General features: G+C 54.3%; 1 long non-coding RNA gene and 1 other non-coding gene across 9 annotated transcripts in view; both read left to right on the top strand.

Moving 5' to 3' along the window:
- Positions 1-26,741, top strand: part of LOC114227810 (uncharacterized) — a 42,006-nt gene extending 15,265 nt beyond the window's left edge. The window contains exons 2-7 of one of the 8 annotated variants that reach the window (XR_008555122.1): positions 5,602-5,765; positions 8,134-8,174; positions 22,432-22,555; positions 24,056-24,173; positions 25,427-25,633; positions 26,447-26,741. This is a non-coding gene — a long non-coding RNA (uncharacterized LOC114227810). The other 7 variants (XR_003613897.2, XR_003613898.2, XR_008555124.1 and 4 more) reach the window with 7 other exon arrangements.
- MIR9-1 (microRNA mir-9-1) lies at positions 12,912-12,993 on the top strand. Its single transcript, NR_129268.2, has one exon. It is a non-coding gene; the product is annotated as a microRNA mir-9-1 (primary transcript).

The raw sequence follows: 26,741 nt of genomic DNA, 5'->3' as shown, positions 1-26,741 counted from the left end.
TCAGGGGCCGCAGACCATGGTCCTCGAACCCCGAGCCTCGCAGCCAAGTCAAGGGTGAGCGCCCACAGCACGCAGGGACGAACACTGAGATCAACAAACGTCACACATGCAGGCCCCAACCACACACACAGCACTAGGACATATATGTGACTGTAGTACACTCACCCCAACCCCACACACATGATGGAACGCTGCAAACAGACATGACCCTACTCTCCAGGTTAGGACTGACATCCTTCTGCGGTCAGCGGTGACCTTGCAACAAGCACTGAGCACGGGCAATGGGAAGAGAACCTGCCCGCTTTCACCAGAGCAGCCATATACACAGCCACCCAGAGTTCAGTGCCTTCTGCACAAGGTTGCAGGGCCTTCAAAGATGGGAGATACGGGCTACTTGTTTAGCTGAGGGATCCAGCCCAAATCCAAGAGCCGAGTCCCAGAAATGAGCAGCAGACCTAAGAAAGCAAACAGAAGCCATCGCTGCACCAGGAAAACAGCGCGGTGTTACGAGCATAGAGCAGGCGTGGATGTGTGTGCCAGTCTATTCCGTGGAGCTGCATGTATCACACACAGTTCTGGCGCTTGGCCAGGTGCGCACACACAGACCGTTATTTCTGTGGAAACGAGCGGAGGAGGAGATGTATGTGGTTCCAGGGATAAAAGTAACACGTGTAGACAAATACCAGCATAGGTAACAGCACAAACCCAGGGAGATGGGAAGTAGAAAATCTCTCTCCAGCTCAGGGTATTGTCCTGGAGCTGGTGCACTGGCTCGGCTCTGTGACGAGGTCTGACCTCCCTTCCAGGGCAGACATGATTGTTTGGTGTCCTGGGAGCTCTGTGGGGAAAGGCTGGTTTGTCAGAGAACCATCCGTATCTGATATATTATCAATCCACCAAAAGGGTGATTTTGTCAACTTTAGGCGGGGGCGGGCGGGAGGTGGGGGGACTCTGGGGTAAAAGACTTTCTAGACTGCACCCCTGAAGTCCTGGGTCTGGAAGGTGCCACTGGCAGTAGCAGAGCAAGTGGTGGCCAGAGACGCCCGCCTGACGGTGGAGCCTGCCTGCACACAGAGACCATGCTGCAGCTCCCGACAGCCACTGGGCAAGAGGCAGGCACTGTGTGGTCCCAGATGCCCTGTTGGATTGCCGGGTGATTCATTTTGGAGGCGAGAGGAGATATTTATGTGCGCACACGCGGCTCTGTAGGCTTGGAACTCAGTTCTTGCACAGGAGAGCCACAGAAGTAGGAAAGTGTATAGCTCAGAAGAGAAATGCTGGTGAGTCCCCATCACAGAATGCCAGGCTGAGAGAAGGGGCAGCCCTGGGACTGGGAGGGGGTGGGTCCATTGTCCCAATGACTCCAGCTGAATGCAGAGGGAGGTGCCCGCTGAAGCTGCGGGTCTACCTGCCAAAATTCTGGGCTGAGCCGGGCTGAGGCTGGGGGAGAGACAGGCAGACGTGAGGGCCACATCCCAGGTCTTGAACGTGGGATGGAGAATGGCAAGCATGGTCCTTGGGGCGGGCGGGCGGGCTATCGGTCTCTGTCTGCCTTGTCCTCGCCTGGGGTTCTGGTGCCTGTCACCCCTTTCTCTCTCACTCGTGTAGGTCTCAGTGGCTGTGTCTAGGTTTCTCGCTCTGCCCAGGTTGTCTCTTTCACGGCCTCTCAGCTCTTTGACTCTGCTGAATTACACAGCCACAAAGAAACCCAGCCAGACCCGGGAGCTGATACAAATGCAAATGCATGTCGTAGATGCCTGGTCATTGGCGATAAAGCCCATCCATCTTGCCAGTCTGTCTATATATTTATGTGAGCACATTTTCACTTCTTTGTAAAAATCTAAATACAGCCTTGAAATTTCGTTTTTGGCTGCTGTCTTTTTGGGTGTCTGTGTCCATTTCTCTCAGAGACCCTTCCCTCTCCTCATTCTACCACACACCAGAGCAGGCGTTTTGGCCCTTGGACCCTGCCACAGGATTAGCAATCCTCCCCACCCCCCATATTGCCTTCTTTGAAGTTTGCCTCAGGTGGTTTGCCAAAGGTGTTTTTGGGGGACAGAGAGAGCGGGGTAGCCACATAGCAAGCGGTACCTGGAGAAAGAGATATTTGAAGCAACGGAGATACAATATCTTGCTGTAGGGGCTTTGGTGCCAGTCACAGAGATTCCTAACCCACCGGGGCTTGGAAGCCTCCTCTGCGTGGGGTGGAGGGAAGGATATAGATGAGGCTCTGAAATCCCAGGAGCTGGTGCCTGGCCACCCCCGAGAGCCACCAGAATGCCCTTCCGCCAGGCAGCTCAGCAGGGCACGTCCTGGGAACAAGATGAAGGACAAGCAGTAACAACTCTCACGGCCCTGCTTCCCAGCCCTGCAGGACATGGAGCTGGAGAGCCCAGGACTGGACAGACAACAGACAATCCTGAGGGAGAGGAGGGCTCCTGCCAGTCCTGGGGGAGAAAGGAGGGCAGAGTCAGACTTGGTCTCTGCAGTTTGTGCTCCCCACGTGGTGCGTGGAATGAAGACTGAACCAAAAGCCCCTTGAGGTCCTTGACCTCTTCTTAGGCGGTGGAAAGAGTGCACAGAGGTGCTAGTGTGGGGTGGGCTGGAGTCAGCCGGGACGGAAAGGTCTGGGCCCCCAGGCTGCCCCAACCCCAGTGATCCTGGAGCCCCCACCGCTCCCCTTCCAGGTAAACAGAGCCGTGTTTTCCCCAGACCTCCATGCTTTGTCCTCTCCCCGTGCGAGTCTGCCACCCTCTCTCTGGCTTCTCCACTCCCTTGAACTGTGGGGTCTGTCTCTCCCCATCTCTGTGACTGCCTCACAGCTTTTCTGGCTTCCTCTGTCTCTGTTCTCAGGTCTCTGTCTCTCTGTCACACACCCCCCCTCTGCCCCTTTGTTAATTCAAAGGATTCTTACTGAGCCCCTCCCCACTCTTCCCAGAATAACATTGAGTAAAATGAGAGAGAACCCGCTGGGAGGTTTTTCCCTGTCCTTCTCCCTTCAGGCCCCTCTTCCAGGCCTACAACCCGCTCTTACAATGTCAGATAATTGCTGGTGTGCAGCTCGGAGGAGCCAGAGCTGATACCAGGGAAGGAGGGGTGGGGGGAGAAATAAATAATAATCTGCTTCCATTCAGCGGATATAGGTTACCTGATTTGCATATATGCTAATAATGCTATAATTACCCTGCTGTTCTGGCCTATGATCAAGTTCTATAAATACATAGAATAGCAGAGCTAGGCCTAGCAACACCACCCCCAAATTGTAAAGTGTGTGTAAGTATATGCGTACACTTCTGTGTACTCTAAATGCAGGCCCCTCTCTCTGTTAGAATACACCCCCTTACAGATCCTAGCTCTTCTGGTTATCAGAGAGCCCTTCTGTGTGTTGAGGCAACCCCAAGGAAGGAGGAAAGAGATGCCTGAATGAGAAAATGTGCTAGATTATGTTGAATTCTTAGTATTAATATCCTTATGAATAAGTTATTAGTATTTTTAGGAAAATCAAAGACTTTACCAAATTATCAAATTAGTTATTATTACTTGAATGCCAGACCCCCCCCCTACAGGCCCACACTTTGGGGGTGCAGGTTGGGAGATAAGAAGAGGACACCTCCATCTCCTAGGCCTGTTGAGATGTTTAAGAATGCACTGTCTATGGGGAGAGGAAGTGGACTCCCTTTCCCCAAATCACCCCCATGCCTTAGTCTCCTAGCACTCTCCCCACGCTCAGGGACCAGGGGAGGTGCTGGTGGAGTTGTGCAGATTTTTGGATGATGGTGCAGAAGTGGGTAGGAAGCTTGGAGGAACATAAAAGACGCAATCCACAGCTGTCTGCTTTTAATTATAATTATCCCCTTTTGCTTCCTTTCTGGCTAATGAAGGGGGATTTAATTTTTTTTCTCCCTTTTCGCCCCCCTCCCTCGTTGCCCTAGAATTGAGGAGTGGAGTGAGTAGAGGGTCCTCCTCCCCTCCCTCCCCTAGCCCCTGGTTACGGGAGAAAGGCAGACTGCAGAGGGTGGTGACAGTATGAAGAGATTTACAGGAACAAAAGGACAGGTTTGGGTTGCTGGACACGTCCCAGAGTTGGAGAGACACCCCCCCCCCCATTCCACTGGCACCCCCTCCCATCAGCCCCACAGCTCCCTAGACAAGGAACTCAATGTCTTCCAGCCGGTGAGAAAGGAGCTGAAGGGAGTCCTGGTCTAGAGGGAAGGGGGAGGGAAGGGGTGGGGAGCTGGGGGGTGCAAAATTAGTCTCAAAGGATCTTTATTTCTGAGCTAGTGAAGCAGATGTAATCAAGGGGAGAGCAAAATAATCATCATGGGAGGAATGAGGGGAGGGGGAAGCTGAGGCTGGAATTGGGGGACTGGGCCAGGATGGGGGGCAGGGAGCCTTGGGTGAGGGCAGTCTGTTGCCTTCTCTCACCTCCCCAAAGTCTTCCTACTTTGAGGTGGGGAAAGAAGGATCAGGTCTACAGACTCTGACCTTAGCCCTCAGAATCCCTCTCTCAGAGCTTAGTGATGGCCAGGCCAGAAGGTGGCTGGGAAGGCACGGGGAGCAGAGAGCCCCCCGCCCCAGTTGAGGGAAGTGGTGTGGAGAGGGAGACTGAAAGCAGTGGGGGAGGGTGAGAGAGGGGAGCCCGCAGAGACTCAAGTGGCCTCCAGGTCTGTGGGACAAAAGTTGGAAGGAGATTTGTGTATGGGAGAGGCGGGGAGGGGGCCTTGGGGAAGGGACGGGTTTTGACAATGAACTTGAGACAAACTTCATTAGCATGCAGGCCTGCTGTCTGTCACCTCCAACCCAGACTGAGTTCTCATGCAGGCCAGGAAGAGTGGGAGGGGAAAAAGGGAGGGCTGAGGGTGGGGATGAGAGCGAGAAAAAAGACCAGACCATTGTACCATTCTGGGCCCCAGCTTCCACCAGATATCAGTCTGGCCCTGGAAACCAACCCCAAATTGCTCTCCCTCCTCTAAGAACAAGATAATTTATCTCCTACTTTGAATCTGTGGTCCCTCCCCTCCTCTTGTCTAGACTCTCAAGCGGTGGCCTTCATGGCCCCCTACCTTGTTCCCCCACTCCAGCTCTCAGCCTTCATCTTCCATTGTCACTTTCTCCTTCACAACTAAGAACTGGGTTTGTGATTAGTTGAGCTGACAGGGACAGGGAGTGGGGGGAGGTTTGGGAAGGAGGGACTGGAACACCCTGAACCTCCAAATGGCACGTTTTGCCCTCCATCACTCTTGAGCATTATCAACTCCACTCCCCAGTGAGACGCACACACAGCATGTAATCATGCTCTCAAGTTCCCGGTGAATTAGAACTGGAAGGAGACTGGGGACAGGGGCATTTCTGTTGCACCCTTTCTCTCGCGTCCTCTGGGGACGAGGGTGGCCTGGAGGAACAATAGCTTCCCTTAGCCCCTCATCCTGTCTCAGGTTAGAAAAGGCAGAGGGGTGAGGTGGACCCAGTGGAGATGACAAAGACCCCTTCCCACACAGGAGTGAGAAGGGAGAAGGAGGGGGCTCATCGGAGTGTGTTGTTATTTTGGTGGAGGTGGTGTCTCCAGACAGGGGCTGCACCCCCTTTTTGCTGCCTTTCCAGGGAGATCAACAAGAGAAAGAAAGAGGCAAACGGAAATTCCTGAATGGAGAGACAGATGCTACGTCATCAGAGCTGCATCCTCCCCTCCGCTGGAGGCTAGGAGCCCAGGGGAGACGCAGTCCAGCCACGGGGGCCACCGAGCAGTCTGCCCTCACAGGAGCCTGGTAAGTGACCATCCGGAGAGTCTTAACCCCCTGAGACACCTGGGCTGGGGGTGGAGTGGGGCAGGATCTCCTAAAATCACTTAGGCCCCCCTACCCTTCCTATTTTGCCCTCTGACTAATGGAGGTAGGTACAATAATCACAGGAAGGAAAGGCTGAGAAAGGTTTAGGGAGTGAGCAAAAGGGACGAGGCAGGTGTGTGGCGAAGTAGTTGGCAGAGTGGGGTTTCACCTCCTGCTTCCTGGGCATCTACCAAGGCAGCGGCCCTGCCCAGCTACCCCAGAGCTCCTCTTGGTCCCCCTCCTTCACATCGCCCTGGCCAACTGGGAGACAGCTCACTAAGTTTGTCAATAGGATTCAGGGGGCTTTAGGGTCATGGTGCTACTGATCCTATTAATCTGCCCCGCCCTTCTCTCTACAAAACCCGCCAACATCTTAATGCTCACCCCAGAGGAGAGGCAGGCAGGCAGATGGAGGAGGAGATGGAGGAGAGAAAATGCCTCTGTGTTTGGACTTCTGACCTCCCCTCGCTCTGGCTCATTCCTCTGCCCCAGCCTCAGGTTTTAGGGGAGGACTAAGTCTGAGGGTCTGGGGGGATGGGAAGAAAGGAGCCACATTTCCAAAAAAGTGGAGACCAGAATTAGAAAAAAAAAATCCAAAAACATTTTATAGGAATTAGTTTCATTTCATCCCCTCCTTCTCTGCTTTCCCCATGAGCTGGCAGGTGGGAAAGGGGCTGAGGGAAGCTTACAGGCAAGGGAGGTGTTGGGAGTAGACACTTAAGTTCGAAGGGGGAGAACCCTACTCTAGCCCTCATCAGACCCATCTGACAGTGTTTGGTTTTTAATTTCTTGTTGTTCAAGAAAAGCCAGAGGATATAGAAAGAAGGCACTCTTCTGGCTCCTAGACCCCACCCACACGGTGCTTTCTGGGAGATGGGCTGGGACCATTGTGGGGCAGTGGAGGCTGGGGGCCCCAGACTACTTTTGGTAACCCAGAGGCCAGATTTCTGGGCGAGGCTGAGGCTGCCAGACACCAAACATACACACACATGTTCCATGCTCCTGGGCACCACCTTCCCCTGGGCATTCTGTGTGTGGAAGGGGGTGGGGAGTGGGGGCAAAGATCAGTGAGGAGAGGAACTATTGCTTCAGAGACCTTATGACTCTTCCTTATTTGGGTGGAAGAAGGAGCTTGAGGCAAGTGTGCTTGTGCCTATTTTCTAGCAAGTCTGCAAGTTGGGGACAGGGGTTGCTCCCCTCTTTGGTATGAAGATAATCTATGAAATGGATGGGCTAGCAGAGCTGAGGCTGGGGGTCAAGAGGGTATTTATGGGTATGAGAAATGGGGAGGGGACATTCAAAGCTTGGATTTGAGGCTTATCCCTGCTCCCCAGCCCTCCTTTTCTCTGATTTCCTCTATATGTAGTCAGGTTACCTTCTTAACTTTACCAAAAAGTAGTTGTGGAATTGAGTTTGAGGTAAAAAGGATTCACCAACACACTCTCTCTCTCTGTCTCTCTCTCTGTCTCTCTCTCTGTCTCTCTCTCTCTCTCCTCTTAGAATTTTAGGATCTGGGTCACCCAACATTAAAACACACACACACACACACACACACACACACACACACACACACAAACAAACAAAAAACCTTGCTTTGTATTCACCCGTTTTGTGTATGTGAAAAAGAGAAGGAAAGAAGAGAGAAAGAAAATGGATAGACACAGGATATGTCTTTATGGATCCTTAGCGATATGCATGGAGAGATGACAGGTGAATAGGTAATGACAGAGATGGGGGAGAAAGCTAGAGACATAACACAATTGACAATATCTTAACTTCATAGCACTTTTCAATGTACAATGCAATTAGATCTAAACAGACAAAAATACACCCCTGGCCCCAGATCCTTCCTTCTGTCCTGAGCATGATTTCTGCTGGCCACAGACAGCAGAAATCTCTGAAGAGGCAGTGCCCACTGACAGAAGATTATTCCTGCAGGTTTAAGTCAGAAGGGCCACAGCATCCCCACAGGCTCAAAACCCCTGGACCCTAAGGTTTGGGATGGAGGTGGAGGGAGGGTATGGGGATGAGGCTGGGTGGAATCCTCCAGGCAAGGTGGAGCTGGAGCTGGAGAGGCCCGGCCAGGCGCCTTGCCCTCCCCGCATGTCTAGGCTTTTCTCGCTTGGCGATCTCCCTGTGCAGCCTCAAGCTCTGGCAACTGAATAGAGGAACTTAGACTGGCTAGGCCCTAAAAATATAAGACTGGGGGAAAAGAGTTGTGAGAGAAAGACAGGGAAACCGGGGGATGTTAGGGGAGAAGATTGTGTCACTCAAAGGACTTGAACCTTTGCATTCTCTTCCCTGACAGGTGCTGGGCATCCAAGAAGCCTGTTTGTTTCTGGCGTCATCGTAGGTTTGGGGTATTTATTTTCTTATTTGTTTGTTTGTGATGGTGGTGTGGGTGTGGAAGGAAAGGAAAGCTGGCCCTGTATCATGTTTTCTCTTGTTCTCTCCGCCCTCTCTACCCCACTCCCTGTCCCTTCTAGCTTTCAGCCCCTGGTTTTGTTCTACTTCGGTTGTAGTAAGACCTTATAGTCACTGCTAATGGGAATGGAACAAGGTGGCTTAGGAGTAAAAGGCTGCCCAGTGACCAGTACTGAGAGAGAGAGAGAGAAGCATTGGGGATCCAGGGAACTCTTCTGGCCTTCTCTCATAGGCTCCTGAGGGAGGAGATGAAGGCCAGTTGCCCATGGGGGAGAAGGGAGCAGAGATACCTGTTCATGGCTGACAGAGGTGAGAGAGGAGCGGAGCGTGGCTTGTGGTGAATAGGTACTAGGGAGCTTAAACCACTGTGAGTGGGGGGGGGGGGGTGCCAGCGTGTAAGCATCAGGAGGTGGTACTGCTGGAAGTATCTGTGGAGATGTATGTACCCCGACCAGGGATCGACCAAACTCTCAACCTTGGCACATCAGGTTGACACTCTAACCAACTGAGCTACCTGTCCAGGACTATTAATTCTTTAATTATCAAGCATCTACTATACTTAGGCATGTGTTAGATACCATCGATTTGAATAGCTATGAAATTGCCTCTGCCCTTGAGGGGCTGTCTCATTTGCTACCTGAAATAGTTTCTTTTTTGAGCAACATGGTTTACTATACAAACCAATCCCAGGAACATGATGGTGGGCAGTTTTCTGTTCTTCCATGTCTTACCACTCCATCTCCATTGGAATAAAGACAGATGCCCTGCTTACCTTCATCCCTGAGAAGGAGTGGTGGGCAACTGGTTTCCTGTCCACCCAGACAAAACCAGTTATTTCATCGGGAATCTGGACAGAGAGAGCTGTTCCATGCAGAGAGCACCAGGACAACTTAGACTCATCTCCATTTTCTTTTGTGGGGGCCGCCTTAAATTTGACACTCTGTTCAGGCTGAGGTACCTCTGTAGAGCCCAATGCCACAGTAAGGAGCAGGGGGAATCTAGCTCTTTATTGAGCTACTTTGGGGAAATTTCTATATGTACCCATTTTTCTCTTGACCTTGGTTTTGAGGAAGTCCAGTTTAGTCTGAATTTCGCCAATGGGAGTGGGGGTGGGGTGGGTCTCCACTGGGCAAGGAAACCTTCCTGTCCCCCTCTCCCCCACAAAATATAGCTGACAGAGAAAGGAAGTTCACACTGATCCCGCTGCCTCTGGCTACACTGTCTGGATGGCCCAGGCCAGGGTGTGGGGCTGTGGAAATAAGATTGGGTGCCACAAAGGGCAGGAGGATTGGTTGGAAGATGGTGACAGAGAAGAAAGGGGACAATGTTAGCTAGCAGGACAGCCAGCTCTTTCCCACAAGCTGGCCCCAGCCTTCCAGGCACTGGGTCAGGGGAGGAGGAAGGGAAAGAAAGATTCCCTTAAGGAGCTCTTAAGGGATCTTGTGGGAGGGCAAATAGGGAAGTCTTTGTAGGGGAAGTTGGTGGTGTGTCTGGAGAAGTGTAGACTCTATTTAGAATTGCCAGAATGTCTAGAGATTAGTGGGTACCCTATAAAGGGTTGTGAGGTGATGTACTGAGACATATTTGAGGTTTGTAGGCACAAAGAGGAATGGCAGAGGGGGCTTATAGTTCCTCTGGGGCCTGGGATGGGGGATGCACTTAGGGAATACACTGAGCGGCATCCTCGTGGGGTAGATACACCTTCAGGGACCCCGTGCTCCCTCCCACAGTGTGCCATTCGGAGCCGGAGGGGCACCTGGGAGGGGCAGGAGGAAACAAAGTAGGGAGTAGACACTTTGGCGCTTTCCTTCCCTCCCTGCCACTGGCCGGGTGCGCTCCCAGCGCTGGGAGGGTGACAGACGGACATTGCGGACGCTTCTGAAAAGCCTTTCCCTGAGTAAGGGCCCTGGGACGCTGTGGAGACTGACAGAGGGAGAAGCTGTGCCACGCACAGTCCTGAGAATGTCCTAGACTCGGGGAATCAGGCCGATGCGTCGGCTCCGCACTGTGTTCTGGGAGGGAAGCGCTCAGTCCCCGTGCTTTGTCCTGTTTTTCAGTGTCCTCCACCTCACAATCACGCAGCGGTGATTCAGACATTCTCCAGGCCGTGAGGGAAGCAGCCAATGAAACCCACTGGCCATTGGCTTGCATCTGACCACGGCAAACAGCATCCAGGCTCGGCTTTGTGGCTTTGTCCCAGACTGCTCAGGGATGGGACCCGGGGATGGGTAAAGCAATCCCGCCAGGCCTGATGGCCAAACCGGGGTTCCTCTGGGGTGCACCCTGGTTGGTGTAGTGTTCAAATATCCCTGGTGATAGGAACAGCCCATATTATTATTATTATTTTTTATATAGAGAGAAGGGGCCAAGTACGGTCAGGGAGTTGTAAGCTCTCTCAGGACCAGGGATTCAAACTGCTCCCTGGTGGGCACAGAGGCTCAGCGAGGCTCTCCAGCAGAAAGAATCTGAACACCGCCTGCCTGCGGGCTGGCGTTACTGGGCTCTGATTCTCTCAGCCGGCTGGGGAGCCAGGTCGGGAACCTGAAACCTTGCTGGAGAGGGAGGCTTCTCTCAGTTACTCCTGCTCTCCAGACACCCGGAGGTGGAACAAGGGTGGGGGCCAGGCCTGAGGGATGCAGGCGCACGCTCGCGGTAGAGGAAGGAAAGGAAGACCACCATGGCTACATCAAAATCTGCAGGTGTTGCCCAAGCTAATGCCAGCCGGGATCCTCCCGCCTCTCCCACCTGGAACTTGGGTGCTGTGAACAGGTACAGGAGCTATTCTCGTTTCTGCACGATGAAAAAAGGAAGCCCAGCTTCTGTCAGACCCCACGTCTCCCAATAGGAGTCCCCAACTTCCAGAACCCCTCACTGTTTGGGGTTGGAAGCCAACAAGAAAAGTTTCTGCCCGTCCTAAAAGATTAGGGTCACAGTCTGGGAGGAACCGGAACCGGAGAAGCACAAAGAATATCCTAATGTGAGGAGGCAGGTAGGGATAGTCCCCAATCATTGGGTTGTCTTTTCCACCTTTGAGTCCTGGTCCTGGTGCAGTGTACCTAAGGCCAAAATGGAATATGTAAGACCTGCAAAAAGAGAGAGCTGCAAATGGCAATAGATTGGAGATGGCAGGCGGGTGTTGGAGATGAGTGAGGCAGCAAGAGGTTGGGAATCAGCACGCAGACATAGTAGTTCCGCCCCGCCCCCACCCCATTCTCCAGGGGTGGGGCGCCCCAATTGCGCTCTCCGGCTCAAACTGGGAAGGGGTGGGGCGGAGCCAGAGGGGCAACCAGGCGGTGACGTCATACTCGGCGGAGCCAATCAGAGGATAGCCTGGGGAGGGAGCGTGAAAGGATGAATGAAAAGTCCGGAGCCGGAGCGCGCCGGGCCAGAGCCGCGGCAGAGGCTGAGGTGGTCGCTGGGGAGGGGAGCCGCGCTCTTCCCGGCTCGCCTCCGCTCCGCCAAGGCCGGGATTCGGGTGGGTGACTCCGCCCCGGCGCCTGCTGAGCCCGGGCACCCAGGACCCAGGGCCGTGGCGCTCTGTGGGCGGGAAGGGCCCGAAAGGACAGCGCCTGAGAGCATGGATGGGCACCTTGGGCTCGATGTAAGTGGCCTGGCCGGCTCGGGGCCCGAGAGGGGCGAGCGCCTCGGCACCCAGAGTGCCCGTGCGTCCGCCGCGAGGGGCCGGCCGAGCCCCACACCTTTCTCGGGGCCCCCGGGACCTCTGGACGATTCTCGTTCCTGATCGAAACCCCCGCCAGCCCCCAGAGCACCTCTCACCTCGGACCCCCGGCCATTTTCACCGCCCTGGGTGAATTTCGGAGCTCTAGAGACCATGCCGCTTTTCTGGGGAGTCCTGCAGGGCCTGGACTCGGCTCCCCTGCCAGCCCGCCCTCCACTTTCCTTCCCGCATTCCCCCGCGGGCGCTGGCCGGCCCCCCTCCCGGGGAGGGTCTCTGCCCTCTCCTCTCCGGGAGAGACTTGCTGGGGAATCCCTGGGTCGCCTCCCACCCCACCCCACCCCACCCCACCGGCTTCCCTCTCCCTGGGTTGCCGGGATTTCCCTGTTTCCTACGGGGGCGCCTCCGGGGTTTTACCCCCGGGTTTCGCGGCCCGCTCCCCCTTTAGTCGGCTGCTGGGTCCAGCCCTTTCCCGCCGCCTTAGCGAGTTGGGAGGCGGCGGGGCCTCCCGCTCCCGCGGCGACCCCCGCGCAGGGTTGGGCTCCACCGAAGGCTGAGGCTCGGGCCGTGGGGTGCGCCTGGATCTTCCAGAGGAGGGCAGTGGAGACCCGCTGAGGTCGCGAGGCCTCGCCTCGGCGCCTCGGTCTTCCCGGCTGCTACGAAAGCCCGCGATCCCCTCCCCGGGGCCCGCGGAACTCCCTCTTCAGGCTCGAATGGGGAGCGGGAAGCGCGGCGTCGGAAGCTTTGGGGGGGGGGGGGCGATCCCCGACTTCGGTGCCCCCGGCCGTCGTGTCCTTTCCACGCCTTTTTCGGTCTCTGTGGTGTCTGTGTCCCTGTGACTCTGAGTCCTTCGGCCTCGGACTCCGTCTCTCTGTCCGCCCCCCACCTCCATCCGTGCACCCTCCCTCGGGCGGGCGGGCGGCCGGGGGGCGGCGGCGGCCGGGAGGCGGCGTGGAAGCGGCGGCGGCGGCGGCCAGGAGGCGGGGTTGGTTGTTATCTTTGGTTATCTAGCTGTATGAGTGGTGTGGAGTCTTCATAAAGCTAGATAACCGAAAGTAAAAATAACCCCATACACTACGCAGAGGGGCCCCGGGGGAGCGGTCGCTGGGCCGGGCAGGGAGCGGGAGAGTCCTGAGCGAGGGTCCACAGCCTCGGGGACCCACGGCCGGAGGAGGCGACCAGAGGACCCGGTGGCCCGCAAGCCTCCGGACCACCCCGGCCCGGGTGACGCCTCACCCTCCGCGCAGGTGGGAGTCGCAGTCCCGTTTCACTTGGGCCAGGTCCGGGGACTTCCCGCGCGGAGTTAGGGAGCAAGACGGGGCGTGTGGCTCTGTCTCGGGCGGGGGCCTCTCCTGGCAGTTTGTGGATGGTCCGCGGCTGGGGGAGCTGCTGCAGGGGAGGGGCTGCTGAAACCTGGCTGCAGGTTATTCCGGACAGCACCTGGGGCTCCGGCCCAGGCTTCCCCGCTGGGCTCTGGGGCAGCTTCCCGGCGGCTGCCCACAGCTGGGGCAGGGGTGGGAGCTGAGAACCCACCCGGTCTTGCTTTCATGGCTCCCTGAAGCCATACAGGTCTGTCCAGCTTGGCTGGGAGCTGAGAGTGGCAGAGTGGAGATGGGGCTGGAGGTGCCGGGTGGTGGTGGGGTTGCTCGAAAGGAGGACAGAGTGGCTGGGGAGCAGCCTGGGTTCCCGGGCAGTGAGTGCAGAGTATTGCTCAGCTCCCTTGTCTCCATATTCCTTCCTCCTCACAACCCAGGACCTGAGTCTGCTGTCCTGAAAAGCTTCTCATGCCAGCCCTGTCTTCACTGACCAAAGGGTTGAGGTGGGGTCTTTCAGGACACCCTACCTTCCCACTCCTCTCTCTCTCTCTCTCCCCTCCCCCCCCTCATCTCCAAGAGCAAATGGCCTTAAAGAGCTCAAACACAAAGGAATTTGTAGCTTAGTAGTTATGCTGCCCGAAGAAAGCAAGGAATTAGAGATTAATCAGGGTCATTCCTAAAAGAGTCCATTGATCTGGCCTGACCTAAATATTTTAGGCAAAAGGGTGCTTAGGTGCAGTGGAGAGGAGCATGGTCTAGAGTCATTTGGTAAAATAAAAGCAAATATGGCCACAGCTAGAAAGAGCCCCCTCTGCATTTATTCCCTCTCCCCACGCCACCCCACCCTCCTGGCATTCCAGAACACCGGGCAGGGCAGTGAGGAGTAAACGGAGGGCAGGAGAGCTGGACAAGATGACTTTGTACAACTCCAGCTTCCCGTGTAAATTTACATTTTCCTCCCAGGAACTGATTTTGAAGGTAGAAAATTATTAATTATATATTATGTGGGAGAAATATTGGGGATTCCAAACTAAAACTATGGTGCTTCAGAGAGCCAAGAGTACATGTTTTCTTCCTTCAGAGGATTGGAGGGAAGGGAGATTAATGGCTTCTTGCTTTTTCAGCTGTTTGGAATTTGGGGGGGGGTTGTTTTTTTGGGGAGGCAGTTGGAGATAGGATTAGGGAGAAAGGGAGCAGGTTTGGAGGAGGACCTGACAATCCTTAATACCACACTGCACTTTCAGGTAACCGTGCTCTGCCTACGCCCCTGGCTTTGATCCTCCAACTCTGTGCGGTGGCTGTTCTTAATCTCATTTTACAGATGAGGAGCCACAGGCTCAAATGAGGTGCTATGTCACTCATGGGTCTTAAACCCAGTGCTTTCTCCACTGCTTTACACTTGCCTGTGAGAGGATCTGGAGAGGGTGGGGCAGGGAGACTGAGATGGGGATGAGCCGAGGAGGGAAGAGGGAAGGTCCATGCAGATGCAAGCCTGGTGGTGACCACGGGCTGAAGGGAGTTGGCATCTGATAAGATGCCAAGTAAGATACCCCCCCCTTTTTTTTTTTAACTTCTCATGTAGTCTGGTTTGAAAATGTGGACTTGGGATCTCATGAGGCTCATCCACATGAGACTTAGAACCTGTGTTATTAAGCACAATGGGTTTAGGTTATGATCCTTATTAGCACATTTGACCACAGAATCTCCAAAAGAGAATAGTTAGCCCAAGGGAACTGGTGGGTTGAGGGTTTACGTTCTACAAAACAGGTGTTGCAGTAGAAAGGGGGAGTAGAGGTCAGAAGGATGTCGGGATGACGGTTTTTGTCTGCCTTATGCGTGCCTGCAGGTGTGTTGGTGGGGTTGTCAGAATGATGGGTGACTGCTTGTGAGCTGTGTGTGTGTCTGCCTATGAGGGTGAGATATGACTAGTGTGTAGCCTCGTGTGAGTTTGGATGTGTGTGATCCACGGTGGGCAGGAAGCTCCACTGTGAGATAAGAATGCCTGGCTATGTACAGGTGTACAACCACTAGAGGAACAGACACTCTAAGATAGGGGGGAGTGGATTTACCAAATGCAGACATCACAGTGACAACTGAGTCCTTCCCCAGACTTTATGCAAAACAGTACCCCCTCCAGGTGAACCCAAGATGAGAACTGATAGAATGGGGTGCAGGAAAGCTGGGTTGAAAGGGGCTGGGAAGGGCCTCACCAGTTACCAGTTAGGAAATTTCTTCCTTTGTATCATAATGCTTCTGTCTGTGTCCAAGAATATTTAGTTCTATTCTTCAAATCTTGCAATATCCATTTATTCCTACTGGAAATAAAATTCTTAGCTGGTTTCTTTATCCATTTCTGTCCTCAGCTCTTTATCCCCGAACCGTCCTATTGAATTCTGAGTCCAGGAGTTCAAAGGCAATTTCTTCCTAAGCATCTGACTCAAGTTTTGCATGATCACTCATATCCTCATCCTGGGACAATTCTCCCCCACCCCCCAATTCTAGACATTGGAAGGGCCTTGTTGAAATGTCCTTCCACAATCATCAACAATCAGCAAGTCTGAGGAGGGACAGAAATAGAAATAGCAAATGTGACTAATCCAAAGTCTGTCTTCAGGAGCCATATAATTTATACAGATCTCTGAGCCTCAGCTGGATGTTTGTATAATGGGGATGAGAATGTATATACTTGGGTTGATACATGGAGAATTCTGTGTGGAAGATCTTATAATATGTTATGATACCCATGGGTAGAGAGTAATTCTTACATGGCAAAAGGGTTAAAGGCTACAGTTTGAAACGACTCTTTGAAAGCCTATGATTGGTCTCAGAATGCAAAGAGGACAACTCTTCGGCATATTCTTGACTGGGGAGCTCAAAGCATTTAAACTGGAGGAGGTTTATTTTGCTTTTGTAGCTTTGGGAGTCCAGGAAAGATTCCTAGGACCTGTGTAGGCGATGTCTGAAGCCTGGGCAGAGGATCAACCACCGTCCGTGGGAAGCCTGTTAAGGGAAGAGGCTGGAATCCGCAGGGCAGAGTGGCCATTGTGTTTTTCTCCTTAATGGATCTTACCACTTGTCCGTAAGAGAACTTATGATTGGTAAACTGACTTATGTAGATAGAGAGATAAGGTATGTGTAAGTGACAATTCCGAGTTTTTCCATCAAGCTTCTAGAATTACTGAAAACACAGCTTATTACATTAAAGGACCAGTTAGGTAGTAGGTATAATTAACTAAAAAAGTAGAGACTCCCAACTGAATTCCCCAAATTGGTAACCCACCAGAGAAGCACCGGCCCCCCTCTGCATTCTCCATCTGTAAGTCCTTCTTGAAGTCTGCGCTTTCCAAGGTTTGGGAGTTGGAATACTGATGCTTATTTCTTTATCTCCTTCCCAGCCCGATGTTCTGGGGACAGGTTGACCTTTCCACCTTCTTCCCTGTGCTGTTGAGATCTCAGATCTGGAGGTGTGGCACTCTCTCACCCAGAAGCAGGGTATGCCAACTTCCCTAGGAGAGAAGAGATTTTAGGTTAATGATTTACAGTCTTTGGAGGGAAAGAGGAGACAAAACTATAAAAATATTCTTGGAGCTTTGAGGCGAATGAGGAGTAGGGTTATGGAAGGTAAAGGTGAGTGGGTACATATTGACATAGGAGAGAGGTGAGAGAAAAGGGGAACCCTTCTTTGCCACCCAGGCTCTCCCAGGACTCAGAGTGATCCCCCTCCTTCTCCTGCCCTAATCCCCCATTAAGGCTGCTCTGAATTTGTTATGACAGCAGCTGAAGGCAGCTGAATTGCTGTTTGCTGTGTCTGCTAATTGGGCTGAAGGGTTGGAATCTGGACACTGAAAGAGACCATTGTTGCTGTTTACCTTCCACAACTGCCTCCCTGGGGACCTTCTGGGTGAAGGGGAGCAGCATGCCCTTATGTTCCTTGCACCCATTCCTGTCTCTGCTCAGGGACTGGGGTGGTGAGACAGTTCATCTCATTGCCTTGGAGTGGTTTGGGCTTTCACAGCACAGAAAAGACAAGCCCACCACCTGAGTCGGTCTCCAGGCCAATGGGAGCGCTAGGAGAGGAGTCACGTGCCCGTCTTCTTCCCTATGCATTCCTTCTCCAGGGGCCCTAGCTTTGCCTCTTCCTCCACCTGAGCAGGCTTAACCCCTGCACTTTTTAATTCTGCTTTCTCCCAAGACAGCGATTCTCACCTTGGTTACATACTAAAATCACCTGAGGAGCTTTTTAAAAAATACTGATGTTTGGACTCAGCTCCAGACCAGTGAAATCAAGAGTATCTGGGAATGAGGCTGAGGCCCCAGTATTGTATGAAAACTCCCTCGGTGTTTCTAATGTGCAACTAGGGTGAAGAACCACTGATATACTAGCAGGCTTATCTTTCTGCGAGCGCACACACACACTCTATTTCTGACCTTCTCTACCTTTCCTCTCAAGCTCCTGATACCTATTATGCTATTGGGCAGATTTGTATCTTCCTCATCTTTATTACTAAATTTCTTGTAGGAGCCTTAGAATTTAGGATGGAGTTTAGAGGTCTGTATCCTGTCAATGACTTCTACCTGAACTCTTCCCCAAGGGCAGGAACTATGGTTACATGTCCTTGTGGATTTCTAGATCGGCTCCAGATGAGGACGGAGATAATCTTGGACACTGTAGTCATTAGGGATGGAGGGGTGGGAGGTTCAGAGTTTACAGGACTTTTATGCTCTTCCTTCCCCAAAGTAGTATTGGCAAGTTGGAGATCTTCAGATAGGAGAAACTTTTTTTCAGGAATACATTTACTCCTTTCCTTACTGTTTCCGGGTGTTTCTGCTTTTTTTCCCCCTCCTTTTAACTTCTCACCTGGAGTGGATGGGTGCCCCATCACCCTCCCCACCCTCTGTCATCCACTCGTGCATCGGAGCCGCCTCCAGCACCACGGACAGCTCCCTGGCCGGTGAGTGAGATGGCTGTGGCTGACCCCTGTTGAGAGGGTCAGGAGGGAGTCCTGTCTGCATGAGCAGATATGAGACTCTAGCTTTTTTAATGTGTGGGATGTGTTTTCAGGCAGCTTTGGAGTTTCAGGGAGAAGAAAAGGCTGAGGGTAGTTGGCATTCCATCTCCAGGAAATAGGGTTTGTCTACGTCGGGGAGTCTGAATGACAGGGACTGCTCTAGCAGTAAGAAGGATGAGAGTTAGATGTCACGAAGGATTTAACCTAAGTTCCTGTAAGATATAGAGTGAACTGATCAGGTAGAGCTAAACTGAGCTTTAGATGTCATCAGCCCTATGTCCCTCATTTTACAGACCCCCAGAGAATGGAAGAGGTGTGACCAGCTCTGCTGGTTAGTGGAAATGCCAACTCCTGCCCACACAGGCTACTGAATCCAGTCTGGCCCACCTATTGTGTCTGATGCCTCCTTTGGGGGGTCTCCCTGCTTGAGTTGGATGGAACTGTCCTAAAGCTGGTAGAGAGAGCTCACAGGTTGCTCCTTACAAAAAAGAACAGGATGCACATCTGGGCATATGAGATGTCCACACAAGCCAGGAAGGGGTGCAACTGGCTACCATCTCTGTCTGAGAGGCTTGGAGGGGGAAGCACAGGGGAAGGCATACCTAGCAGTAGCTGGCAAGCCCATGAGAGAAAAGACACAGTGGCAGCCATCTGCCAGGGCACAAAGACCAGTGGATGGCCACAGGATTCTCCAGAGGCCAGCAAGAGTCATGCAAACTGGAACAGGGCCTGGGAAAGGCCCTTCTGTGTGCTCCAGCCTGCTCCCCCAACATCGTGAGCCGAGAAACAAAGGGGCCATTCTCTCTAGGATTTGATGGCGCCATCTCCGGCTGGCAGTGCCAGGTGGTGGGGGCACCAGGGGGTGTCAATCTATTATCCCCCCCCCAACTCCTAGGTCCTTTGGGGCTGGATGTTGGGGAGGTGGGTGTTTCATGCTATGTTGCTATGGCAACCTCTCCAACCCTCATCTTCTAAAGCACAAAGAGAGACAGCTTTTACCCCCCACTCCCAGGAAGAACCTGGGTCTGGTCGGGAATCTTCCCTTGGGAATCCTCTTTCTGATGCACAGCCATGATGTGCATAAGCATCACCCTCTTTTCAGCACCTGGAGCTGAAGGGTGGGAAGCTGGTGTATCAGAGTCTCTGGGCAAAGCTGTGCAAGTGAGCAGGAATCCTTTGTACTGAACCCTCTCTCCCCCCAAGCTCTCCTGTCCCTTACCTACAGCCAAGGCCATCCTAGGCCTTCTCAGCTGAAGCAATGGGGCCTTGGCCTATTCTCAGCCAGAAGAGAGGGAGGAATACCCCACTACCCCAGCAAGCCTCCAGGCTGTGGGAACAAAGAGGAGGGGGTCATTTCTGCCATCTTCCATCTGCACCTATCCGCCATTACTCATTAGGCATTCTGCCCCCTCCTTCCGCTCGTTAAGCCTGATTTGCATAGATTTGCATAATACAACTCATTTGCATTCCAGGAGGCTTGTGGTAGGAGCCAGGAAAAAGGGGGAGGAGGGTGGAGGAGAGAAAAGGGGAGAGATTTTGTTTTCATCAAAGTGTGTGTGGAGTGGGGGGAAGTGGCAGGAAGAAGACAGAAATAAAAACTCACACTACTTTCTTTCTTCCCTTCTGCCCTCCCTCCCAAGCTGGACTCAAATGCCCGAGAGATGCCAAGGGGCCGGCTTTTCTGTCCTTTTTTGTCTTGCTTCCTCCGGTCTTGGCTCCCCAGCCTGGCCCCCCACCTTGTTGGGCTCAGGCTTCAGAAAGAAAGTAGGAGGCGAGGGTGTGGGAACGGAAGCAGAGGGAGGCCGCCATCTTAGGTGACTGGCGCCTGGGAACCGGCCTCCCTGACAGGTGCGGGCCGAGAGCCAGCCCTGGATGGTGGACACGAGGGAGGTGAGATTATACGAAGGACTTCCTGCTTGATCAGGAACGTTGTTGAGTCTTCCTGTGAGTGGAATTGGGAAGAGAGGACGGGAGAGAAGGAAGGAGGGAGAGATGAGGCGTGGCAGCGCCGGAAGAGATGGGAGCCTCACACAGGAAGGAACAGGGTGGGAGAGAGGCCTCCACTGGGTCTAGTTCCAGACACCCCTGGGAGGACCGTGGGTCATGTACAAAGCACCGGAGCAGTCAGAACTAGGTGTCAGCCGCAGGAGGAGCGTTTCCCTCCTGGGTGGACAGGCAGGATCACTTGCCCGTTGGAGGGTCTCTCTGGGGCCTGTGAAGGCCGCTGTGTCCTTGAAGTGAAGCTCCAAGTCTTCCCTCCGCGGCCCAGCAGCCTGGCTTCCATCTTCATGGCTCTGGTGAAACTGTGCCTTCCTGGGCCCAACAGCCCGTGCTCAGGCCTGGTGAGCTCTATGGCACATTTCATACCGACAGCCAGTTGGTCTTCTCCTTTGGCCTTTGGTTCTTCTCTTATGCCCCTGACTACTCTTTCTGGGTCCTATTCCTCAGTCCTCCTGGTCAACCAATTCTCCAGCCAAAAGGGCTCCCCAAGGCTCAGCTGTGAGGTTTTTTTCTCCTCCTCTCTTCTCGCTGTCATTCACTTTTATCACTTCAGCCATCATTCCTGGAAGGGGCAAAAGATAAAGGGGATAGAGGGTAAGGGAGGTGTCAGTCTAAGGAGTTTGAGGAAGTGGGGGGTGGAGAATAGAGAGTGTCCTTGAAAGCAAGGAGTTAGGGAAGAGCCTGGTATGTTAGGGGACTAGAGTGTCCAGCAAAGGGAGCCTGGGCTGGAGATGGGAGATGGAGGCACAAGTTTGGTGACTAAGAGCCTACGTGCTCCACCAGGAGGGCTGGGCTTGATGGGGGAGCTGGGAAATGAGCTGACGTACTCAGAGATGCTGGGTGCAAGGTGTGGCTGGGAAGCAGCCTATAACCCCTCCCAGGAGGGTCAAGGACACCCCATCTAGCTGCCCACTGAGCCCAACCCCCGACCAGACACTTGACTGGCTCTCAGCTAGTTCAGGCCAAATGAAGGAACATATGAAAAGCCTGGAAGCTACTTCAGGAAAGGTCTCTGCTTCTTCTGCACTAGAATGCCCCCCCCCCCCCAACACACACACATACATGCGCGCGCGTGCGCGCGCACACACACACACACACACACACACACACACACACACGGGCTTGGGGGAGCTCTCTGGAGAGAGGTGGAGAAGCCAAGATTGGTCCCCAGCACAGTGAGTGCCCTAAGGTCAGGACAGGGGATGGGCTGCTGGGGACTCGAGTGAAGACCAGAGAAGTAGGTTTCAGTCCTGGAAACTTCTGGAAGAGGGAGTGACAGAAAGGGGAAGGGGTATCCAGGGCTGGCCCAAGGCTCTGAGGGGATTCTTCCCAGAGAAGGGGTGAGAGGCTGGAGAGACAGCTGAGGAGATGATGGTCTGCCTGTTGCTGGGCACTGAGGTGGAATGTACGCGGGGAATGCTGGCCACTGCCCCTCCCTCAGGCCCAGCCTCAGCACAAAGACCTCTCTGTGAGTGGCCCTGTCAGGTGAGGGGGCTTAGCTCCCAGGGGGCCCTTTGGGGGTGCAGTGGAATGGGTTGGAGAAGGGAAGGCCTGAGGGGTGGCTTCAAGCTTTAGTGGAGTCCAGGAAGGAAAAAGAAGCTGCGACCTGGCCAGGTCTCACAGGCACAGCGGAGTCCTTCCCAGGCAGGCTCCTGCCCACGGGCCCAGCTCCCCACCTTCCTCTTTCTGGCTGGTTGAAACTCCCAATCCTGCCAGGCCTCAGACGCCCTTCCCGGCCCACACGTGCTTCTGAGGCTGACTCCACTCTGAGTCCCTCATCTTCACAACATAGGGACTGTTTCAGCCCCCCTCCTCCCGTACAGGGCTCCCCCTCCAGGGAGGGCTGTGATGGGAGGGTGGAACGGCAAGACTGACCAGAGCTAAAAGGAGTCCCCAGCCCTGGCCGGGTGGCTCGGTTGGTTGGAGCATCATCCTGTATCCCGAAGGGTTTCAGGTTTGATCCCTGTCGGATTGCTTACAAGAAGCAACCAATCTATGTTTCTCTCTCTCTCTCTCTCTCTCTCAACATATCCTCAGGTGAGAATTAAACACACACACACACACAAGGACTCCCCAGACCACCTCAGTTTCCCCACACCCAATCTTGTCCTCCCCTAAGAGGCTTTTCTTTTCCCCTTGCCGGCCTGTGTCACTGATTGCTAATCTGAACTGTCCTACAGGTGCCCCAACCAGGGATCAAACCTGAAACTTGGGCAGGTGCCCTGACCGGGAATCGAACCTGCAACCCTTTGATGCACGGGACAATGCTCCAATCAACTGAGCCACACCAGCCAGGGCAAGGAGGTTCTGCTTTTTGGCTCAAATCGGACAGGCTGGTTGGGACACACATTCTGGCTCTCCTCCCTTACTAGCGGGTACCTTAGACAAGTCACCTAATGCCCTAACTTAGTGCCACAGGGCTGCGGGTCAGAGGGGTGGAGTGAGTGAGCTTTGTGAGGCCGTGTGCAGGCGTCTAGTGTTGATTGTAAATGCTGAGGGGCCCAGCGGGGCCACGGCAGGTAGGTGAAGGCTTCCGGGGTTTGGAAATGAGGGCATGGCTCGCTGGTGCAGCTCGTGGCAAAGGGCGCTGGACTGGCTGGAGTGCTCAAGCGGGTGAGCATCGTGCGGAGCCTGGTTTGGGAGGCGCATTTGTAACAACCGGGTGGTAGACTCCTCGACCACAGCTGCTTTCCTCCGCAGGGAGAACTCCCCTGGCCCTGTGCGAAGGCTGGCCAGCAGTCCCGGGCGGGGACGGGGCAGTGAAGCTCAGTTCCCCCATTTCCCTAACCCAGTGGTCGGCAAACTCATTAATCAACAGAGCCAAATATCAACAGTACAACGATTGAAATTTCTTTCGAGAGCCGAAAACCGACTTCTGCGCATGGGCCACGAAGTTTCAATCACACTGTATGCACGTGGTAGTTTGTGGAAGAGCCACACTCAAGGGGCCAAAGAGCCGCATGTGGCTCGCAAGCCGCAGTTTGCCGACCACTGCCCTAACCTGCTCCGCTCCCTTCCTGCAGCCCATATCTCAGCTCACCAGAGGGAGCCGGCCAGACTCTGTGGCCTCCACTTGAATGTGTACAACATGGTGTCTCCAAGCCTTGCCGCTCAGGACCCTCTCAAGTCCCTGATCTTGTGGTTCCTCAGCATATTGTCCGGAGTGAGCTCCCTTCAGAACATTTGGATCCCTCAGCCCGTGGTCCAGGGAGACTTCACGCAGGAGGGCGCCTTTGTCTCTAAGCAGCCATCCCTTGTTGTACAAGCCAAGAGCTGGGAGGAGGACTGGTTTGGGCATCATCCCCCACAGATAGCAGTGGGGCCTTTAGTTCTGGAGGGAAGGAGCAGGCGGAGGCTGGCATATGGAGGGAGAGCCCTGGGCACAGGGGACATGAGCTTCACCCGGCTGGGGCAACCTTCTGCCGGGTTCATCCATCTGGCACCAGCTGGCTTCCCCACGCTGCCCTGCAACCAACCAGACTCCTGCTGTTGCCATGGCAATTGGCTGCCATGGTACACTCAGGGCACTACCTCATCTCTGGATTTTTCCCATCAGTCCCTGGAGGAGGGGAGCTAGGTCTTCAGGGATGTTGCCCTTCCTCCTGACATTTATCCAATAAGAATCTGTGTTAATATATGATTTCTTAAAAATAGCCCAAAGGGAGGCTTACTGTATGTCAGGTTCTGTGCTACATATTCCCAATGTGTTACTTATATGGCTAGGAAAGCAATGATGAGGTACAATTTAAGAGGTTCCCACCCAATTTCCTGTTTCTATGACAGACTTTTCCTCTTTCCGACCAGGAAATTCTAGGATCTTGCTTATTTCTATCTTGGGAAGTCCTTCCCAATGTCTAACCAAGATCCGTGCTGCTGACACACCAGTTCTTTGACCCTGGGCTTGACATGACGGATGTGAAAGGTAAGGAAGAAACTGCCACGCAGCTTCAGCCACTTGTTTGGGCCTCCCGGAGCCCAGCTGTTGGGACAGGGAACTGAGATTGGCTAGTTTGGTGAGAGGTCCAAGTGCCCCGTAAAGACTTGGGGGCCCCACGTTTAAACCTTTGTTTAGAGAAGGAGAGTCAGTGTCACCAAATCCTTGGAACTTTCCCTTCCTTGCCCCCATCTTCACCCCAAGAAGCAAGAGCCAGAGACCCTGGGAAAGTGATCGTCTCCCAGGGTTCGGGGTGGGGGTGGGGGCCTTTGGAAGGCACACTCCCTCTCTCGCCATTGGGAGGTTCCAACAGGGCCCCGGAGAGATCCTGGGAGGGTGAGAGTTTGCCCTCCCCCTGGACTCCAGCAGAAAGGAGAGAATGGTCCCCTTGGCCTGGAGGGCATCTGCAATGGCACTGAGCAGGGCCCGCGCTGGGGAGGGAACCCGGGATGAGGAGCAGGTGGGGAGAAAAAGGCCATTCTCAACTGAGGAAGGGTGGGCTGGCAGGGAGGGGCTGGGGATAATTTATGATATCATTGTTCCCCACCCCACTTCCCCAGCTCCCACCTTCTTCCCAGACCCCTGCTCTGTACTGTTGCTAGGAGATGCTGGCTCAGTCTGGGGCTGGGCGGGTGGAACAGGTGGAAACTGTTCCATCTGGACTCCTCCTCCTCCACCGGGGGTGGGGGGTGGGGGGGGTCCTTCATAGACCTTCATCCACCAACCTTTCCCAGGCCCTGACAGGCACCGGTCTCTTTTGCTGTTCCCCCAGCCCAGCCAACCGGTGCTGGGAGGGCTCCCAGGCAGCCCGAGAACCTGGAGCCAGGAATGGGGAAGGGAGCTGTGGAGGGAGAGGCAGACAGACTTGGTTGGGGCACTGAGGAGGAGCAGCTGGCTCCCCGGGGCCTCTGGGAGCTAGCCTGGGCCCAGAACAGGGCCAGGAGGAGTCAGGGGCACAGGCCTCCAAGAGCCCAGGTTTGAGGAAGACCAAGTCCTTACCTCTGGGGTTGGGAGGTCTGCCTCACCCAGTTGCAGACCTCCCATCCCCACCCCTCCAGAGTATGGTCAAGGTCAAGGTTAGGGACCTGGGGTGGGGCCTGGGGAGGGAAGGAGAAGGTGAAGCAGGGAGGAGGGAAGTAAGTTTGGGAAGTCTGAGAGTCTGGGGAGGAGGAGGTGACAGGGATCTGATCGGGCAGTGTCAGCATGGCTCAGGTTCCCTCTTTCTGACATTCTCTCCTCAGGTTTTGAAGCCCTTGGAGAAGTGAGCTGTGGGGCCTCCTAAGCTGCTGGCTTCCAACCCCAGACGGGGCGGGAAAGGAATGACTTCCCCACAGCGGTGCATCCAACTCCTGGCTTCTGCGCAGACCCTCATTGGGCCCTTTCCTGGGCACAGCTCCCACACCCCAGGAGGGAAGGAACTGGCCTTGGTCAGGTGCCTACTTGCCTGTGTAAGCCCTTTCTTAGCTATTATCTCGGTTCATCTTCCAAAAGGCCTGAAAACTGGGCGACATCGTCCCCACTTTACAAAGGTGGAAGCAAAGCCCCAAGAAAGACATGCTGCCCAGAGTCCCAGGACCCATAGGTTGGGCTGGGCTTCCAATGGGGCTCTGCGGATCCCAGAGCATATGCTCTCTCCCTCCCTTCCTGTGCTGACTGCCAGGAGAGTGCACTCCAAACACACAGGGAGGGGCTGAGGAGAGAGCAGCGGGTAGGCACACGGAGCCAGAGCCGGGAGAGAGGGGGAGGCTGGGACAGACTTCACAAGTTCTCAGGGGAGGAATGAGGCCTGCTTCTTAGGTGCAGGGCTGGAGTTTGAGGGATGCTGAACCTGATGTGTGTTTTGGGATTGCTCCTTCAGCTTGCAGGCTGAAGACAGGGCTGGGGTAGACGCCACAGGAGCTGTGGGAGTCACCCCCAAATCCTCCCAGGTTGGTCCCTGGCCAAGGGAAGCATGCTTCCTGCCCTCCTGAAGCAAGTCCCCCAGGCCTCCACATAGTCTCTCACCAGCTTGGCATCTGAGTCTCCACCCTGGCATCCCCCGTGCCCCATGGCCCCGGGGAGAGCACCTAAAAGAGGCGCCTAGAGTCAGCCACTGTCATGGTGGCCCCTTTGTCAGGGGACCGCCCCCCCTTCCCTTCCCTGATGGAGGAGAAGCCTTTTCAGGGCCACTGGACACTCTCCATGGAGGTTTGTCCTCTGCCTCCTGCTGAGGTCTCCATCCAAACAGAACCTGTTCCACTCTTGACATCTTTCCTTTTCAGACCAAAGAGAAGAACCTGCTTCACCAGTTGGCCTGGGTTTCCTCTAAGAAGCCTTCCTGGATTGACTGAAAGATGAGGCTAAATTCTCCTAAGTTGACTGCCTCCTCCAAGAAGTCTTTGAGGGGGATGGAAGTGGGGAGGCACAGCCCACCACCCCTGGAGCCCCTGGGACAAGACTTGGCTTCACCCTTGCTCCCGTTCCATCCCATCCTGGTTCCTCCTGTGCCGTCTGAGCTGAGATTCCTCTGAGATGGAAGTCCCATCTCCTGCCTAATAAAGACTCTTGACTACTGAA

Source organism: Eptesicus fuscus, chromosome 22, assembly GCF_027574615.1.
Source record: "Eptesicus fuscus isolate TK198812 chromosome 22, DD_ASM_mEF_20220401, whole genome shotgun sequence".
Classification (NCBI taxonomy): Eukaryota; Metazoa; Chordata; class Mammalia; order Chiroptera; family Vespertilionidae; genus Eptesicus; species Eptesicus fuscus.
Note: the sequence above shows the minus strand (reverse complement) of the source record. Positions and strands in the feature narration are given on the sequence as shown.